This window comes from Ranitomeya variabilis, chromosome 5 (assembly GCF_051348905.1).
Source record: "Ranitomeya variabilis isolate aRanVar5 chromosome 5, aRanVar5.hap1, whole genome shotgun sequence".
Lineage (NCBI taxonomy): Eukaryota > Metazoa > Chordata > Amphibia > Anura > Dendrobatidae > Ranitomeya > Ranitomeya variabilis.
The window spans coordinates 531,687,401-531,707,735 of NC_135236.1; positions in this window are offsets into that span (position 1 = coordinate 531,687,401).

The following is a 20,335-nucleotide window of genomic DNA, read 5'->3' on the forward strand; positions in this document are numbered from 1 at the left end:
TGGATCTACAACCACAATACCATACATGAAAGAGAATAAAAAATAAATGCAGCCTTATTTTTTATTATTATGTCTATTAAGTATATTATTATAGTGGTTACAGACTAGACTGTCTTTTTGAAGTTTATAAGATGGGTTCATACTAATATAACTAATATATATAGTATGTTATATATACAGGTGCTTCTCACAAAATTAGAATATCATCAAAAAGATAATTTATTTCAGTTCTTCAATACAAAAAGTGAAACTCATATTATGTAGAGTCATTACAGAGTGATCTATTTCAAGTGTTCATTTCTGTTAATGTTGATGATTATGGCTTACAGCCAATCAAAATCCAAAACCCAAAAGTCACTCATTACATCAATAAATTAGAATACTTTAAAACACCAGCTTGAAAAATTATTTTAAAATCCGAAATGTTGGCCTACTGAAATGCATGTTCAGTGAATGCACTCAATACTTGGTCTGGCCTCCTTTTGCATCAATTACTGCATCAATGCGGCACAGCATGGAGGCGATCAACCTGTGGCACTGCTGAGGTGTTATGGAAGCCCAGGTTGCTTTGATAGCAGCCTTCAGTTCGTCTGCATTGTTGGGTCTGGTGTCTGTCATCTTCCTCTTGACAATATCTCATAGATTCTCTATGGGGTTAAGGTCAGGTGAGTTTGCTGTCCAATCAAGCACAGTGATACTGTTCTTTTGAAACCAGGTATTAATACTTTTGGCAGTGTGGACAGGTGCCAAGTCCTGCTGGAGAATGAAATTTCCATCTCCAAAAAGCTTGTCAGCAGAGGGAGGCATGAAATGCTCTAAAATTTCCTGGTAGACAGCTGCGCTGACTTTGGTCTTGATAAAACACAATGGACCTACACCAGCAGATGACATGGCTCCCCAAACCATCACTGATTGTGGAAACTTCACACTGAACCTCAAGCAGGTTGGATTGTGTGCCTCTCCACTCTTCCTACAGGCTCTGCGATCTTGATTTCCAAATTAAATGCAAAATTTACTTTCATCTGAAAACAACACCTTTGACCACTGAGCAACAGTCCAGTACTTTTTCTCCTTGGCCCAGGTGAAACGCTTCTGGCATTGTCTATTGGTCATGAGTGGCTTGACACAAGGACTGTGACACTTGTAGCCCGTGTCCTTGATACGTCTGGGTGTGGTGGCTCTTGAAGCAATGACTCCAGCAGCAGTCCACTCATTGTGAATCTCCCCAAATTTTTGAATGGCCTTTTCTTAACAATCCTTTCAAGGCTGCGGTTATCCTGGTTGCTTGTGCCCTTTTTACTAAAACACTTTTTCCTTCCACTCAACTTTCCATTATGCTTGGATACAGTGGCGTAACTACAAAGTTATGGGCCCCGGTGCGAACTTCCAAATGCCCCCCCCCCCCCGCCCGCTCGCCCGCCCGCTCGCCCGCCCGCCATACAATTCAATGTAACCCCCATAGAATACAATGCAGCCCCCCTCATAGTATAATGCAGCCCCTCCATACAGGGGCAGTGAGAAAGACACGAGCAAATGGTGACGAGGGGGCAGGGGAGAGGGCACAAGGAGGCAAGGAAGACAGCACAGCCCACACAGGGGTATATACAGCACAGCCCACACAGTGGTATATACAGCACAGCCCACACAGTGGTATATACAGCACAGCCCACACAGGGGTACATACAGCACAGCCCACACAGGGGTACATACAGCACAGCCCACACAGGGGTATATACAGCACAGCCCACACAGGGGTATATACAGCACAGCCCACACAGGGATATATAGAGCACAGCCCACACAGGGATATAGACGCCGGTATAGTTAAATGCGGCGGCGGCACTGGCGGGGGGAGGGGGAGGAACAGTGCAGCGGCCCACTACTGGCACCGGCTCTTCTGGCATGATGGCCAGTCCGGCCCTGCTCTGACCTGCCGGCCCCGGGCCCCTGACCTGCTGGGCCCAGTCGCAATGGCGACCGCGGTAGTTACTCCCCTGGTTATGGCCCCATAAGATGCTCTATACAGCCACTTGCCCCTTATAGTGCTGCACAAGCGTTATGGCCCCATAAGATGCTCCGCACAGCCACTGCCCCTTATAGTGCTGCACAATCGTTATGGCCCCATAAGATGCTCCGCACAGCCACTTGCCCCTTATAGTGCTGGACAAGCGTTATGGCCCCATAAGATGCTCCGCACAGCCACTTGCCCCTAATACTGCTGCACAAGCGTTATGGCCCCATAAGATGCTCCGCACAGCCACTGCCCCTTATAGTGCTGCACAAGCGTTATGGCCCCATAAGATGCTCCGCACAGCCACTTGCCCCTTATAGTGCTGGACAAGCGTTATGGCCCCATAAGATGCTCCACACGGCCACTTGCCCCTTATAGTGCTGCACAAGCGTTATGGCCCCATAAGATGCTCCGCACAGCCACTTGCCCCTTATAGTGCTGCACAAGAGTTATGGCCCCATACAGATGCTCCGTATAGCCACTTGCCCCTTATGCTTTTGCTGCCATAAAAAAAAAATCACATACTCACCTCTCTCTCTTCGCTCAGGACCCCCGGCACTTTCAATATTTACCAGCTCCTCGTGCGGCTCCGTCTTCGGCACTGACGTTCAGCAGAGGGCGCGCACTGACTACATCACCGCGCCCTCTGACCTGAGCATCACTGCCTGAGGACGCTGATGACAGAGCCGCACCGGAACGAGGAGGGGTAAATATCGCGCAGCGCTGTATACTCACCTGCTCCCGGCGCGGTCCCTGGACGTCCCTGCTTCTTCCACCGCTGCATCTTCTTCCTGTATTGAGCTGTCACAGTTACCGTTCATTACAGAAATGAATAACCGGCTCCACCTCTATGGGGGTGGAGCCGCATATTCATTTCTGTAATGAGCGGGACCATGTGACCGCTCAGTGCAGGAAGAATCTGCAGTGCTGGAAGAAGCAGGGACATCCAGGGACCGCGCCGGGAGTAGGTGAGTATAATTAGAGAGCCCCCGCCCTCCCTCCCCTGCTTCCCGCCACTACTCACATACAAATTATGTCTGCACACCTCCGGGCGGCTGCAAATAACAGGACAAATAAAGATCGGCTTGAGGGACCCCTCAGCAGCAGGAGGAGGAGGACGCAGCAGCAGGAGGAGGAGGACGCAGCAACAGCAAGTTGCAGCTTTTTAGGTTTAAAAAATGCAAGCTGCGGCACTGGGCCACTCACCCAAGCAGCTGCGGCAGCTGCCTTAGACCAGTCCTCTCCTTTCCTTTGTGGCTGAAGGTCTGAAGGACCTGTAGACACGCCTCTCCAGGTCACAAGGTTGGATCACGTGACCGCATTGAATCCATCTTCCCCCATGTAACTGGAGGACCTGCGGTGACGGCTCCCTGCTGCGGGTCACTCACAAATGGTGGGTCATCATGGGTCATTTCATTCTCCTTCACTGCTGTCCATGGGGCCCCTAAGTAGTCTGGGCCCCGTCGCAGCTGCGACTGCTGCGACCGCGGTAGTTACGCCCCTGCTTGGATAGAGCACTTTGAACAGCCGGCTTCTTTAGCAATGACCTTTTGTGGCTTACCCTCCTTGTAGAGCATGTCAGTGACTGCCTTCTGGACATGCAGGTGTTTTTGTTAATTATTCTAATTTACTGAGATAATGACTTTTGGATTTTCATTGGCTGTAAGCCATAATCATCAACATTAACAGAAATAAACACTTGAAATACATCACTGTTTGTAATGACTCTATATAATGTATTCGTTTCACTTTTTATATTGAAGAACTGAAATAAATGAACTTTTTGATGATATTCTAATTTTGTGAGAAGCACCTGTGTGTATATATATATATATATATATATATATATATATATATATATATACATATATGTATATATATAATACTATAGATACATATTGCATGTATTATAACATTTAATTTTTTTGACTTTTTACTTAAAGTCCACTTATCAAAGAAACATTTTAAGGTGAGCAAAATCAAGAATAATTGTACAGTATTCAAATATTTACATTTTTGCATTTAAACATTTTCATGTGTATTTATTATTATTATAGTTATTTTAAATATAATTACTATTTTCATTGCCATTACTGTTTAATTTATGCTACAGCATATGGTAAAACATATTAAAAGCTCGCCTCTAACCCAAGCCTAAAAATGAGCCTTTATCTGAAGCTAACCTCACGAGGGTCCAGAAAGAAGAGAACAGATCTGCATCCAATACATAAGCTCAGGCTAAACATTTACAAGCTCCTGCTGGTAGAGGTTTTCTCTACTTACCGACTAAAATAACAACCTCGAACATAACGGGGTGAAAGAGAATCAGAGTCTTGTAGCAAATCCTAATGCCCTGATTTATAATAAAAAATTTAAAAGAAATCATTTATATTTCATTGGGTCTAAATAGCTCTATAAAAGTTTTATCCAAAGTGCCGCTGTATTTATAGTCAGCTCTTCTCTGGTGAAGGTAATTAATAGACAGATAATTTTCATGAATATCTTCCCAAACTCCTCATTACTTTCTCTGTTTGTTTTTACTGTAAGTACAATAAAATTAGAATGAAATACCGACAAGAGAATATTATTTACTGACAAGACGGAGCAGCCAAGACAATTGTTTCTTAACATCCCTCTGCCCAGAAGGGAAAACAAGGCTTCTGTGTGTGTTATGGGAAAGTTAACAACATGATCATCTCGGCTGTGTTGTGTTTCTGTGCTGTAGATGCTGTGTGGACAGACTGGAGATGACAGTAGGACATGAGCAGCTTGCAGTGAATATTTTAAAGGTATTTTTCCTTGTAAAGAGCAATGCATCCTATTGTATGGATTTAGTGATGCAGACAGCGAATGTCATTACTTCTATCGTGTCTCCACTAAATATATCAATGTGAAAATTACAGTTCGAAAGTTCCGCTCACATGCTTTAACCAAGGCTTCTTCTGTGCAAGTGACACATGCATGGAATCAAGGTCTCTGCCCCTACATTATGCTGCTCTCAGATTAAATAGCAAAAACTTGCTGACAGATTCCCTTTAACTGAAAATCTATAAATGAGCTTGTTACAAGTCATAGTTTGTAACTCTTAAATCTGTATTTTTCTTAACCCCTCCAAAATACATCTCAACTTGTAGTCTATAGATAGAAATCAAAAAGAGTTCCAAACTCCCTCTCTGAACACGCTCACTGATGAGTTCTCAGTTATCTCATTTTCCAGCCAGCAATGTGTAGGGAAATAAAGGGCCTATAAAAGCCAAACGGTGCAATTTTTTAAATGAGATTAAAACAGCAAAAATCTTTTCCAGCCCAAAAAAACATGCATTTAAATAACACAAATGTCATTGAAAGTATCCAAAAGCAGACGACTGGGCAGGAAAATCTTTTGGGAAGTGTTTTAACAGCAATTTATATTTAGATTTCATCCTAAAAGTGGAACTTCATTTTTTTTTAACAACTGTTTAGTAGGGAAGGGCGAACCCGAACTGTAAAGTTCTAGACCGAGTACCAAACACATAGTGTTCAGTCACAAGGTTCCAAACACAGGTTTCCATGGGAAACCCGTGTTACAGTTCGGGTCCAGATCAGGTCCAGGGCCTGTAAAAGCATAAAATTAATAATAAACATTATAATATTACTTACTTGTCCAGCGACGCGTCCTCCCGTCCCGCTGTCTACCGGCCGCATGAACACGAACACTGCCGGAAAAAGCTGAAGACTGCCTAGTGCAGTGAATACCGCCGGAAGTTAATGAGCAGCGCCGGAAGCAGATGCGGCCGGGAGACAGCGGAACGGGAGGACGCGTCGCTGGACAAGTAAGTATAATTATAATGGTTATTATTAATTTTATGCTTTGTTTTACAGCTCCCCCGCCCCATCCCATATCTGTAAAGTTGAAGCTCGGGGTTAGGACGCAAGTTCACGTTATCTCCGGCCCCGAGCTCGAACTTTACTAAAAAACTAGGGCAAACGCGCCAATCCCGATCATCTGGGGGTTCGCCCATCACTACTGTTTAGTCTAGTGCCAGATTAATACGTATATTCAATGTAAATTGACTTTTGATTAATAAACGCAAAGATTTAAACATACAATATATTTACTGCATAGATATAGCAAAATACATTTATAAAATTTAATGTCTGTTCACATTAAAATAAATCCAGAATGATGTAATTTTATACTCGGATGCTGCACATCCAATCTGTATCTGGTGTATACTGGTGAAAATTGTAAATGTAAAGTAATATTGTGTCAGGAGTGTGACTGGAGTTGTCATATACGAAGATATGGCCATCAGAACCTTAAAGGGGTTGTCCGGTCTAAAACAACAAGTCTGCAGTCGTGACTATGTGACTGCAGACTTGTTAATCCTCACATCGCACACACTGTGCGCTGTGAGGATTTGCCGGTGTCGGAACTGGTGGTTATGAGACTGCAAGCATGCGATATGCGAGAATCTGACTAGAGGGGTGCAGCCTCACTTGCATTGAGCAAGTCTAGTCGGATTGTGACCGGGAGTATGGACATCACATACTTACAGTCACATAACCACCAATCCCAGAGCGGACACGGGAGAATCCTCACAGCGTGTAGTGTGCGCGTTGTGAGGATTCACAAGTCTGCAGTCACAGAGGGTTGTTTTAGACTGGACAACCCCTTTAAGGCAATGTAATCACAGTCTATACACAGATATAGCAGAGCTGGTTTTATCTAACTTGACAACTCACAATATGAAAATAACAAAGAAAACCAGAGAGAACACAACAGTAAATTGTGCCAAATGCCAACTCAATTCCTCTGTATTGATAACAAAAATCAATTGTGTAAAACCCAAGTTACAGAAAACTTACATTGCCTTGTCTTTTTATACTAATATTAGGCTACGTTCACATTTGCGGTCAGCGCCGCAGCGTCGGGCGCCGCAGCGGCGCCGCATGCGTCATGCGCCCCTATATTTAACATGGGGGCGCATGGACATGCGGTGCACTTGCGTTTTGCGCCGCATGCGTCACTGCGGCGCCCGCGTCCAGGCGCAGAGGACGCAGCAAGTTGCATTTTTGCTGTGTCCAAAATCAATGAAAAAAAGGACGCATGCGGCGCAAAACGCAGCGTTGTGCATGCGTTTTGCTGCGTTTTTGTTTGCGTTGTGCGTTGCGGCGCCGACGCTGCGGCGCACAACGCAAATGTGAACGTAGCCTTACTAATTTCCACACTTTCATGTGAATTGTTTTTAATAAATGCCCCATCCCAATGTTACCTAACACCAGCTGCTGACCTGCCGCTCTACAGCATATGCACACATCACTTGCTCGTGCCGCTGGCAATATATTTGTTAAGTACAACTTGAATAGACTGAAAAGAGAGCATGTGGCTGCTATTATTTGTTGTCTGACATCATAAAACAGAGAAAAAGAACCTGGAGCAGGTATGACATGGCTGTTCCATTGCATAATCTGATTTGGGATATGTATAGAATTACCCAGACAGTGAATTATTTATCAGCTAAACGGACCAGCATCAATTACCTGTCATGGTGCTCTTATTCATTAAGAAGATTGGGCAGCACACACTAACAAAAGGAGAGGAAGTTGCTAAGTTACTGCCGTTGATTGTCAATGACTGGCGTACCTGTCGACATGGCAAACTATGTGCGCTGTATGGATCTTGTAAAAAGATCCCGGAATAAATGGAGACTTTACTAAATCCATTACTGAAGTCACATAACTCGGCAATCTGCCCCTTATAACAACATTGCCCATGTTTTCTGTATGCTACGCTATGCATCTTTGTATGTTCTTCATCTTTACAGTGCTGTAGCTGCATCTTAGGCATGGATATCTTCGTAATATAATGAACATGTTACACTGGAGAAAGCAGGACGCTAATTCTGGTCTTCATATGGTTTCTTAGTATAATCTTCAGCGTCTTTATAAATAATATTATTAGAGGCGTTGAAACCGTGAAATAAAGTAATTTGATATTGTTTGTCAATATTAAAGAGGTTTTCCCATGAATTCACTTAATTAATAATAATAATAATTTCCACAATTGGATGTGTTTAAATAAAATATTACTGTGCTGAGATAATCTTATAAATGTACCCCTGTGTACTGTGTAATGGCTGTGTCTGACCGTACAAGGACATTGTCTGATCAAACCACAGCTCCTGGGCAGGGGAGGAAGGAAAAGAGTATACAGACATTACAGCACGTGATCACAACTGATTCTTTCTGTGAGGTAAAATATTTTACTACTCATTTTTCAACCAACAAAGTTCATTTTAGTCAATGGATCTTGGAATAATAATAATTTCCACAATTGGAAGTGTTTAAATAAAATGTTCCTGTGCTGAGATAATCTTATAAATGTGTCCCTGCTGTCTAATAGCTGTGTCTGACCGTACAGGAACATGGCCTGATCAAGAAAAGATTATACAGACATTATAGCATAGGATCACAGCTGATTCTTTCTGTGAGGTAAAACATTTTATTACCCATTTTTTAACAATATTTAATCTCACAGAAAGGCCGGCGTCACACTGGCGAGTTTTACGGACGTAAGAGCGCAGAAACTACGTCCGTAAAACTCGCATTACATACGGCACAATTATTCTCAATGGGGCTGCTCCTATTAGCCGTATATTACGGTTCAGTATTATACGGCTTTCTACGGCCGTACAAAATCGCAGCATGCTGCGTTTGTCAGCGTATTGCGCAAATAATACGCCAATGAAAGTCTATGGGGGCGAGAAAAATAGGGATTCCACACGGACCTGCAGTGTGACTTGCGAGAAATATGCAGCGGTGTTAGTGAAAAGTCGGTAATTCAATTGCCGGCTTTTTCCTTCTCCTTCACAAACCCGACAGGATATGAGACATGGTTTACATACAGTAAACCATCTCATATCCCCATTTTTTTTGCATATTCCACACTACTAATGTTAGTAGTGTGTGTATGCAAAATTTGGGCGCTGTAGCTGCTGAAATAAAGGGTTAAATGGCGGAAAAAATTGGCGTGGGCTCCCGCGCAATTTTCTCCGCCAGAGTGGTAAAGCCAGTGACTGAGGGCAGATATTAATAGCCAGGAGAGGGTCCATGGTTATTGGCCCCCCCGTGGCTACAAACATCTGTCCCCAGCCACCCCAGAAAAGGCACATCTGGAAGATGCGCCTATTCTGGCACTTGGCCACTCTCTTCCCACTCCCTGTAGTGGTGGGATATGGGGTAATGAAGGGTTAATGCCACCTTGCTATTGGAAGGTGACATTAAGCCAGATTAATAATGGAGAGGCGTCAATTATGACACCTATCCATTATTAATCCAATTGTTGGAAAGGGTTAAAAAAAACACACACACATGATTTAAAAGTATTTTAATGAAATAAACACAGCGGTTGTTGTAATAATTTATTGTTCTCGCAATCCATTTGCAGTCCCTCGCTTGGAAAAATAATAAACGCACAAGATACATACCTTCTGGTGAACCGTCTCGTCCCACGATGTAATCCATCTGAAGGGGTTAACTAATATTACAGGCAGGAGCCCTGCAAATGCAGCGGTGCTCCGTGCCTGTAATCCCCGGCGAATGAATGAAATGTAGGTCATTGACCTACATTTCCTTCAGTCGCGGTGATGCGCCCCCTGGTGGATGTCCTCATATGACCTGGAGCGTGGGAAAAAGTTCCCAGGCTGCAGTTCATGAGAACATCCAGCAGGGGCGCATCACCGCGACTCAATGTAAGTACAGATCCTGCTTTCCTTTCAGCACCCGGGGATTACAGGCACGAGCGAGTGGTTTATCGCAGCTCTGCCTGTAATATTAGTTAACCCCTTCAGATGGATTACTTCGTGGGACGTGATCTGACATCAGAAGGTATGTATCTTGTGCGTTAATTATTTTGCCAAGTGAGGGCCTGCAAATGGATTGCGAGAACAATAAATTATTACAACAACCGCTGTGTTTATTTCATTAAAATACTTTTTAATCATGTGTGTGTGTGTGTGTGTGTTTTTTAACCCTTTCCTACAATTGGATTAATAATGGATAGGTGACATAATTGACGCCTCTCCATTATTAATCTGGCTTAATGTCACCTTCCAATAGCAAGGTGGCATTAACCCTTCATTACCCCATATCCCACCGCTACAGGGAGTGGGAAGAGAGTGGCCAAGTGCCAGAATAGGCGCATCTTCCAGATGTGCCTTTTCTGGGGTGGCTGGGGGCAGATGTTTGTAGCCACGGGGGGGGCCAATAACCATGGACCCTCTCCTGGCTATTAATATCTGCCCTCAGTCACTGGCTTTACCATTCTGGCGGAGAAAATTGCGCGGGAGCCCACGCCAATTTTTTCCGCGATTTAACCCTTTATTTTAGCAGCTACAGCGCTGAAATTTTGCACATACACACTACTAACATTAGTAGTGTGGAATATGCAAAAAAAAGGGGATATGAGATGGTTTACTATATGTAACCATGTCTCATATCCTATCGGGTTTGTGAAGGAGAAATGAAAAGCCGGCAATTGAATTACCGGCTGTTCACAGATATCGCGCTGAATGAAATCTAAATACAGAATATATATATATGTGTCTCAATGACATATATATATATATACACTGTATATATGTTTTAATGAACATTTGAGCACATAAATCCATTAGATGTCGGTTTTGCAAGCCTGCGCGAAAATCTCGCAGTACGGATGCCATACGGATTACATACGGAGGATGCCATGCGCAAAATACGCTGACACACCCTGACTACGGATCACTATTTTGGGAACATTTCACCGTATTTCGGCCGTATTACGGCCGTAAAATACGGACCGTATTGTCTTACGCCGAGTGTGACGCCGGCCAAAGAAGAAGTTGTGATCCCGTGCTGTCCTGTCTGTATATTGTTTTTTGCTCCCTCCTCAATGGTAATAGTATGCTGGGAATGCACCACTCACACAGGCACCTCATACTGCTGTGAGACACAGAAAAAAGTAAGAAACTACTGTGAAAGCGATAGCATAAAAACAAGTTGTGAAGAGGTAATAAACAACCATATATTCTCAAAAAGTGGAGGAAAATCACATATCCATGTACAAGAACAGGAGCTCCCCCTAGCCACTCTGGGCTTATCGGTAAAACCATACCCCATATACATTGGTGCTATAGATTAAAAAAAAAACCCCACTCATATAAGGATATGCAGAGCAGACATGTATCATTTTATTAAGATGTATTAATCAATTGTCTCCTCAAACAATCAGATGAAACCTAGCAAAAGCACTAAAAAATGCATCATAAAAAAGTAATATAATCCCATAAAGTGAAAGAGGGCATTCCAGCCTGAGCCTTGGGATTCCCAGGGTGAATAAAAGTAGTTTTTGTTAAAAAAGAAATATATATTAAAAATTGTATATTTAAAAATTAACACACAGCTACACTGAGATGAGGGCACGTAATGGTGAAACACAGAGCATGGCAAACCCCACAACATTCCCACAAAACAAATTATAAAATGGCACTGAGTGTAAATTCTACATGGAGGCCATTAGCCCTTAAGGTGTTAAGTCTCATAATCCATTCTAGCAGTTTTCTGTGGAGAGTAGGCTCCCTGTCACCTCTTCTGGGGGAGCACGATTTACAATATGGAATTTCAGCTGGTGGTGGCCAGACTCAACCAAATACCTAGAGACAGAAGGTCCAGATGGCATTTTCTTATGGTAAGTCGGTGATGACTGACACAGACTTTGAAGTCCCATGTCATCTCACTGACATACCATAAGTTACCAGGGCAAGATAAAAGGTAAATTACAAATTCAGAGTCACAGGTTGGATAGTGTCTAATAGAATTTGTTTTATTCAGAATAGGGTGAATAAACGTATCCCTTTAAAGTGTGCAATTATGCAATTTAAGCCGAGGTGTATGTAGGTTTTCTCGCTCCCGGGGGCAAGAATTCAGTTTTATGCCACATCCCCCCTCATGCGGTTTGAGTAGTCGTCATGTGACCGCTCTTTCAGATGCAATTTGCACGCTTACAATCATGTGCTAACTTAGTGACGGAGCGAATTTTGACCTTAATGACCAGGCCAAATTTTAGAAGTCACTTTATGAGGTAATAACTCTGGAACGGTTGTGTGACATATTGTACTTCATGATAGTGGTAAAATTTGTTAGATATAACTTGTGTTTATTAATGAAAAAAAAGCAATATTGGCGAAAATGTTGAAAAAATTGCAATTTTCAAAATTTCAATCTTTATATCCGTCAACCAGTTTGTCATGCTGTTCAAAATAATTAATCAATAACATTTCCCATATGTCTACTTTATATTTGCATCATTTTTCAAATAGCATTTTATTTTGTTAGGATGCTAGAGGGGTTAAAGGGTTAGCAGAAATTTCTCATTTTTTCAACAAATTTCCAAAACCTGTTTCTTTAGGGATCTATTCAGGTTTCAATGGACCTTGAGGGGCCTATATACTGGAAAATCCCCAACAGTGATACTATTTTAAAAATTGCACCTCTCAGTACTTCAAAACTTTTGTCAGAAAACTTTTTAACCTTTCAGGTTCAACTCAGGAATGAATGCTAAGTGGAATAAAAAATAAATAAATGTAAATTTTACCTCTAAAATGTTGCCTTAGCCACAATTTTTTTTACTTTTGCAAGAGGCAACACCGAAAAGGAACCCCAAAGTTTGTTACCCACTTTCTTTTGAGTGCTGCAATACCCCACATGAAGTAAAAAAAAGTTCTGTTTGGACACACAGCAGGGCTCAGAATGGAAGGAGCAATATTTGGATTTTGGAACGCAATTTGGCTGGAATAGATTGTGGGCACAGTGCCACATTCGCAGGGCCCCTAAGGTGCCTAAACAGCAGAAATCCCACACAAGTGACCCCATTTTGGAAACTAAACCCCTCACGATTTTTTTTCAGGTGTATATTGAGCATTTTGAACCCACAGGTACCACACAGAATTTGATAACATTAGTTCGTCATACTGAATATATCGTCATATTGTCATCATTTTTTTTAAACTTTTGAAAAAACCCTAACCCTAAGCCTATCCCTAACCCAACCCTTAGCCTAATCTTAACCCTAAGCCTAACCCTATCCCTACACCTAACCCTATGCCATACCCTAAGCCTAACCTTAAGCCTGGTCCTAACCCTAAGCCTAACCCTAATCCTAACCTAACTCTAAGCCTGAGACTAACCCTATGCCATACCCTAAGCCTAGCACACAGAATTTGATAACATTAGTTTGTGATACTGAATATATCGTCATATTGTCATCATTTTTTTTTACTTTTGAAAAAATCGTAAACCTAACCTTAAGCCTATCCCTAACCCTTAGCCTAATCTTAACCCTAAGCCTAACCCTATCCCTACACCTAACCCTATGCCATACCCTAAGCCTAACCTTAAGCCTAGTCCTAACCCTAACCCTAATCCTAACCTAACCCTAAGCCTGAGACTAACCCTATGCCATACCCTAAGCCTATCCCTAACCTAATCCTAAGCCTAAGACTAAGACTAACCCTATGGCATACCCTAAGCCTAACTCGATGTCTAAGCCTAACTCTAAAGGCAAAGAATGGAAGAAATAAAAATTATAAATTAAAAAATTTAAAATGCTTCCATATTTACTAATTATTGAGCTTTTTATCTCTGTGATAGCTTCTATCACAGCTTCTATAATGATTCTTCTATGTACAATTGCTCAAAGTCAGTTGTATGAGTAACCAATTATACCAAACTAGTGATAATGATCATAATTTTAATATCTAGGTTGAAACACTGTCATTAATTGAAATAGATGCGTAGATGGTTTAAAACTGGATGAATAACAGCCAAACTGCAAAAAAGCTGTGGTTGTGGAAGACAGTTTCATATCACAGGTCATACACTATGGAAAGACTGAGCATGACAGCAAGACACAAGGTAGTTGTGCAGCATCAACAGGGTCTCCCACAGGCAAGGATTTCATAGCTGGTTTCAAAGCAGACGGGTTTCAAGATGTGCAGGTCAAGGTCATTTGAAGAAGTGCTAAATAGTGAGCAACAATTGGGATGATGGATGCTATTTTTGACCAAGAAAACTAAGAGATGCTTACTTTCCCCTTCCTTTACTTCCCTGTGAAATTGCAAGATGTCTAGTAGTGCCATCAGTTCAGAATTGGCAGTAACCAGTTGGACCTAGCTACACCCATCTAATGTTTGGAGAACTTTAGTCAGCCATACTTATTAGGCCAAATGACTCAACTATGCCATAGGTGCAGAAAATAGCAACAGGTGCTCTGGACTTGACCTCAAAATCATCCAGGGACGTATCCAAGCTCCCAGCAGGAGTCCCAGAAGAATGGGAAAGGAGAACATCCACATTTTAGGGTGAAGCTAATACTATTCTCAGAGCCGTACAATGACAAGTGAATAAAAGTGGTACTTTATTAAATATAAAACATCTAAAATCTCCAGCACATATTAAGTCCCTTAACAGTCAGGAAAATTTCCTAATACAAACACATATAGTTAGTCCTATGACATTTGCATCAAATAAGATTACGTTCAGGAAACTCTATGGAGACGACTGGATGGAGTGGGCAGCTGCTTTCCAGACATTGCATAAATCCTTCATTCTGTGTGAATTTGTATCTTTTTCAGCATCACGCTAAGAGAATCCATTAAACTCAGAATATGAAAATGCAGCACGCAAGTAATAGGCTGAGTGAAGCTGCGCTGTCACCTGTCATTAGCATCAGACATCATACATAAACACACAAGGTTTGTAAAAGTTCATAAGCAGGGGGGCTGTGCTGGACACACTTCATGAATTTCCAGTTGCAGTAGCACTGCAAGTCCCAAGTAGAGTGTCAAGCTGTCCTCTGTTGGCTCAGTATGTTTTATTAAGCAAGGGAATCCACTGGGCCATGTCATTGGCACTACTGCCAACAAACACACTCTGCATTCTTTTACATTGGCCAAGCTCCATGTATGATGTCGGAGAGTTAATCTTGACATGTCACAGGAAAAAAATATAAAAAAAAGTCTAATTAGTGCAAGATCTAGTAAGGGAATCTATTCTCCAAAGCCTAATTAACCTGGATATAGAAAGTGAAGCATATTGCCATCACGATAACCCCTTTCTATATACTTTACTAGGCAATACAGATGTAGCAGGGAGGACACCTTCTCAAGAGGACCTTTATTAGCCTGGGTAGGGAACTACTCTGTAGAAAATGGTATTGGTTGACTATGTGTTATATGATCACCTATATTAATGTGCAACTTGCAATGTAACATTTCCCTTGGTTTTAATACCAGCTGTAAAACCAGTCGAACCCCTGAGGTAGGTGTCTGTCGAGGAACTGTTGTCCTGATAGGGCAAGTCCATCAAAAAAGGAGCATGTCAGCCAAAACTGATAGTATAAACTAAGCACGCAGTATTGTAGGGTATATACAGTAACCCCTGTAAATAAAATTAATCACACTTTTATTGTTTTTAACGGCTGCCTGCATTTTGCAGACACAGAAATTTGGCCAAATATGCCAATTAAGGTGCACCCTTGATGTGGTCAAGAGACTCAGTACACTGTTCTGCCCGACTTTTCTTGTGCTCGCCTTTCTCTCTCTTATGATTGCAGTTTTGGTTTGACTAAGCTGTATTTGTCAACAGTTTACAGTCAAGCCACTGCTATCAATCACTAGTGAAGGAGGTAAAGGCATACACAAACAGTGTGCGGAATGGGGCACTGATCCACTTGGCCACACCCAGGGTGCACCCAGCACCGTAATTAGCATTTTTTATTAAGCTTCAGTTTCTGCAGAACAAAGACAGCAATTAGTAAAGGTGCGATGATAGAAGCCACATCCCTTACAAGGTTTGTGCTTAGTGTATGCTATCGGTTTGGTCTGAAAGATTTCCTTTAAACAATTGCAAAGTGTTCCAAACTAGAACAGGACAAAAATTTCAGGCTTTGGATAAGATAGAGGTGAACCAAAATTTAGCTATAATTGCCTTTTATGTAAGAAAAATTATTTCTGACCCCACAAAAATGGTAGAAAAAATTCTTTGGCTCCAGTAATCTCTGTATTTTTATAAAAATATCTTCAGCGCCACCATTTTCTATTAAGGTATTTCTCATTCAGTAAGAGGAAATGCTGTTTTTGAATTTCTGTTGTTAGTTTTGCTTTTACATGCTGGTCTGATAGGACAAGTCACAGAATAGCTCCCCTCTATAATGTTACTAGCTGAAGAGCCCAGCGTTGACCGGGCATAGTAACTAACTGTGGTTAGTTACAATAAATTGCAATGATTATATTGCACATAAAAACATTTCACATCATATATTCAACCCTACAGATTTGCAACACAAATTAACTAAACGATTACCTAAGTATTGATAGTATTTTATTTTCAACTCATTCAAGAGCCTTTTGGATAAACAACATTTTTGGTTTTTCCTTCCGATACAAAGATGAACAGATTTTTGGCAGTTCCAACTCTTGAACAGGCCACGTAAAGTTGACCATGAGAAAAGCATGGAGATTGCAAATCGATCCCTACTAATTTCAAGGACTGTCCCTGAGCCTTGTTAATGGACATTGCAAAAGCCAGTCGAAGTGGAAACTGGAGGCCTTTAAAAACAAAAGGCAAATCAGATGGAATGAGAAAAATTTTCGGAATCAAAAGGTCCTCTCCTTTGGTACATCATGTTGCTGAGCTGTGTATTTAATCCTATCCTGTGTTATACCAACTGCTGAGCTGTGTATCTAATCCTATCCTGTGTGATACCATCTGCTGAGCTGTGTACCTAATCCTATCCTGTGTGTTACTGTCTGCTGAGCCGTGTATCTAATCCTATCATGTGTGATACTGACTGCTGAGCTGTGTATCTAATCCTATCCTGTGTGATACTGTCTGCTGAGCCATGTATCTAATTCTGTCCTGTGTCTTACTGTCTGCTGAGCCGTGCATCTAATCCAATCCTGTGTGATAGTCTGCAGAGTCGTGTATCTAATCCTATCCTGTATGATACTGTCTGCTGAGCCATGTATCTGTATCTAATCCTATCCTATGTGATACTGTCTGCTGAGCCGTGTATCTAATCCTATCTTGTGTGATACTGTCTGCTGAGCTGTGTATCTAATCCTATCTTGTGTGATACTGTCTGCTGAGTCGTGTATCTAATCCTATCCTGTGTGATACAGTCTGCTGAGTCGTGTATTTAATCCTATCTTGTGCGATACCGTCTGCTGTGCCGTGTATCTAATCCTATCCTGTGTGTTACTGTCTGCTGAGCCGTGTATCTAATCCTATCCTGTGTGATACTGACTGCTGAACCGTGTATCTAATCCTCTACTGTGTTTTATTGTCTGCTGAGCCATGTATCTAATCCTATCCTGTGTGTTACTGTCTGCTGAGCCGTGTATCTAATCCTATCATGTGTGATACTGACTGCTGAGCCGTGTATCTAATCCTATCCTGAGTGATAGTCTGCTGAGTCGTGTATCTAATCCTATCCTGTGTGATACAGTCTGCTGAGCCGTGTATCTGTATCTAATCCTATCCTATGTGATACTGTCTGCTGAGCCGTGTATCTAATCTTATGTGTGATACAGTCTGCTGAGCCATGTATCTAATCCTATCCTGTGTGATACTGTCTGCTGAGCCATGTATCTAATCCTACCCTGTGTGATAGTCTGCTGAGTTGTGTATCTAATCCTATCCTGTGTGATACTGTCCGCTGAGCCGTGTATCCAATCCTATCCTGTGTGATACTGTCTGCTGAGCCGTGTATCTGTATCTAATCCCATCCTATGTGATACTGTCTGCTGAGCCGTGTATCTAATCCTATCCTGTGTGATACTGTCTGCTGAGCTGTGTATCTAATCCTATCCTGTGTTATACTGTCTGCTGAGCTGTGTATCTAATCCTATCCTGTGTGATACAGTCTGCTGAGTCATGTATTTAATCCTATCCTGTGCGATACAGTCTGCTGAGCCATGTATCTAATCCTATCCTGTGTGATACTGACTGCTGAACCGTGTATCTAATCCTCTCCTGTGTTATATTGTCTGCTGAGCCATGTATCTAATCCTATCCTGTGTGTTACTGTTTTCTGAGCCGTGTATCTAATCCTATCATGTGTGATACTTACTGCTGAGCATCTAATCCTGTCCTGTGTGATACTGTCTGCTGAGCCATGTATCTAATCCTATCATGTGTGATGCAGTCTGCTGAGCCGTGAAACTAATCCTATCCTGTGTGATACTGTCTGCTGAGCCATGTATCTAATCCTATCCTGTGTGATAGTCTGCTGAGTCGTGTATCTAATCCTATCCTGTGTGATACTGTCTGCTGAACCGTGTATCCAATCCTATCCTGTATGATACTGTCTGCTGAGCCGTGTATCCAATCCTATCCTGTGTGATACTGACTGCTGAGCCGTGTATCTAACCCTATCCTGTGTGATACTGTCAGCTGAGCCGTGTATTTAATCCTATCCTGTGTGATACTGTCTGCTGAGCCGTGTATCCAATCCTATCCTGTGTGATACTGTCTGCTGAGCCGTGTATCCAGTCCTATCCTGTGTGATACTGTCTGCTGAGCCGTGTATCTGTATCTAATCCTATCCTATGTGATACGGTCTGCTGAGCCATGTATCTAATCCTATTCTGTGTGATACTGTCTGCTGAGCCGTGTATTTAATCCTATCCTGTGCCATACAGTCTGCTGAGTCGTGTATTTAATCCTATCTTGTGCGATACAGTCTGCTGAGCCGTGTATCTAATCCTATCCTGTGTGTTACTGACTGCTGAACCGTGTATCTAATCCTCTCCTGTGTTTTATTGTCTGCTGAGCCATGTATCTAATCCTCCCCTGTGTGATACTGTCTGCTGACCTGCGTATCTAATCCTATCCTGTGTGATACTGACTGCTGAACCATGTATCAAATCCTATCCTGTGTTACTGACTGCTGAGCTGTGTATCTAATCCTATCCTGTGTGATACTGTCTGCTGAGCTGTGTATCTAATCCTATCCTGTGTTACTGACTGCTGAGCTGTCTATCTTATCCTATCCTGTGTGATACTGTCTGCTGAGCTGTGTATCTAATCCTATCCTGTGTGATACTGTCTGCTGAGCCATGTATCTAATCCAGTCCTGTGTGTTACTGTCTGCTGAGCCATGTATCTAATTCTATCTTGTGTGATACTGGGCTCCCCTTGGGCTCCCCCTGCAGTCTGTGTCAGAGGGTGGTCTGCATCTGCACAGTTATAAATTATGTTATTTCCAGCTTTACAGAAGGACGATAACATCATAGAAATGATAAGAATAATAGGCCTCAGTTACCACAACTGTCTACAAGGAAAACTGTTTGCTCATAGCAACCAATCACAGCTCAGCTTCTTATAAACAGCTCTGGTGAAATGAAAGATGCTTAGTAGTGATGAGCGAGTATACTCGTTGCTCGGGTTTTCCTTAGCACGCTCGGGTGGTTTCTGAGTATTTGTTCGTGCTCGGAGATTTAGTTTTTGTTGATACAGCTGCATGCCAGCCTGAGTACATGTGGGGGTTGCCTGGTTGCTAGGGAATCCCCACATGTAATCAAGCTGTGTAGTAGCCGCAAATCATGCAGCTGCAGCAAGAAAACCTAAATCTCCGAGCACGAACAAATACTTGGGCGACCACCCGAGCGTGCTCAGGAAAACCCGAGCAACAAGTATACTCGCTCATCACTAATGCTTAGTGATTGGTTGCTCTGTGGAGTGGGCGTGGCCGATGCATACACACACCAACACATATGTAGCGTCCCCACGGCCGCAGGGTCGAGGGGTACCAAGGACCGGACCTCCGAATCTCGGTCATGGGGTTTTCACGGTGGCTAGACCCGGTCCGTGACCCTGCTGAGGGGCGCCCAATGAAAGGTGTGGGTGGTGACGATGTTGTGGTGCGGTGCAGGTCGCAGTAAATAACGAGGACACCAGGTTGCAGACTCTTTACCTCTTTACTGAAGGCCTCAGGATCCTCAGTCCGGAATACGGTTAACCGGGCTGTGGGATTCCGGCCGGTCCGATGGCACCTCCAGAGTTCCCTTTGCAGGTGGAAATCTGTGCCTACCTTCTAGCGCTTGTGTGTTGCGGTCCTCCCCTGCTGTGCTTACGGGATAGTCCCCACAACTGTTGTGTCTGTTTCTGAAGTTCCCTAACAACTTGATTATGATGTTCTGCTTCGTCCCCCAGATGATATGGCTAGGACGCACCCGTATGACGGGTAGGCTCGGAGCTCTTCCGGGACCCTAGTGTCGCCTCTCTCCAGTTGTTGCCCCCTAT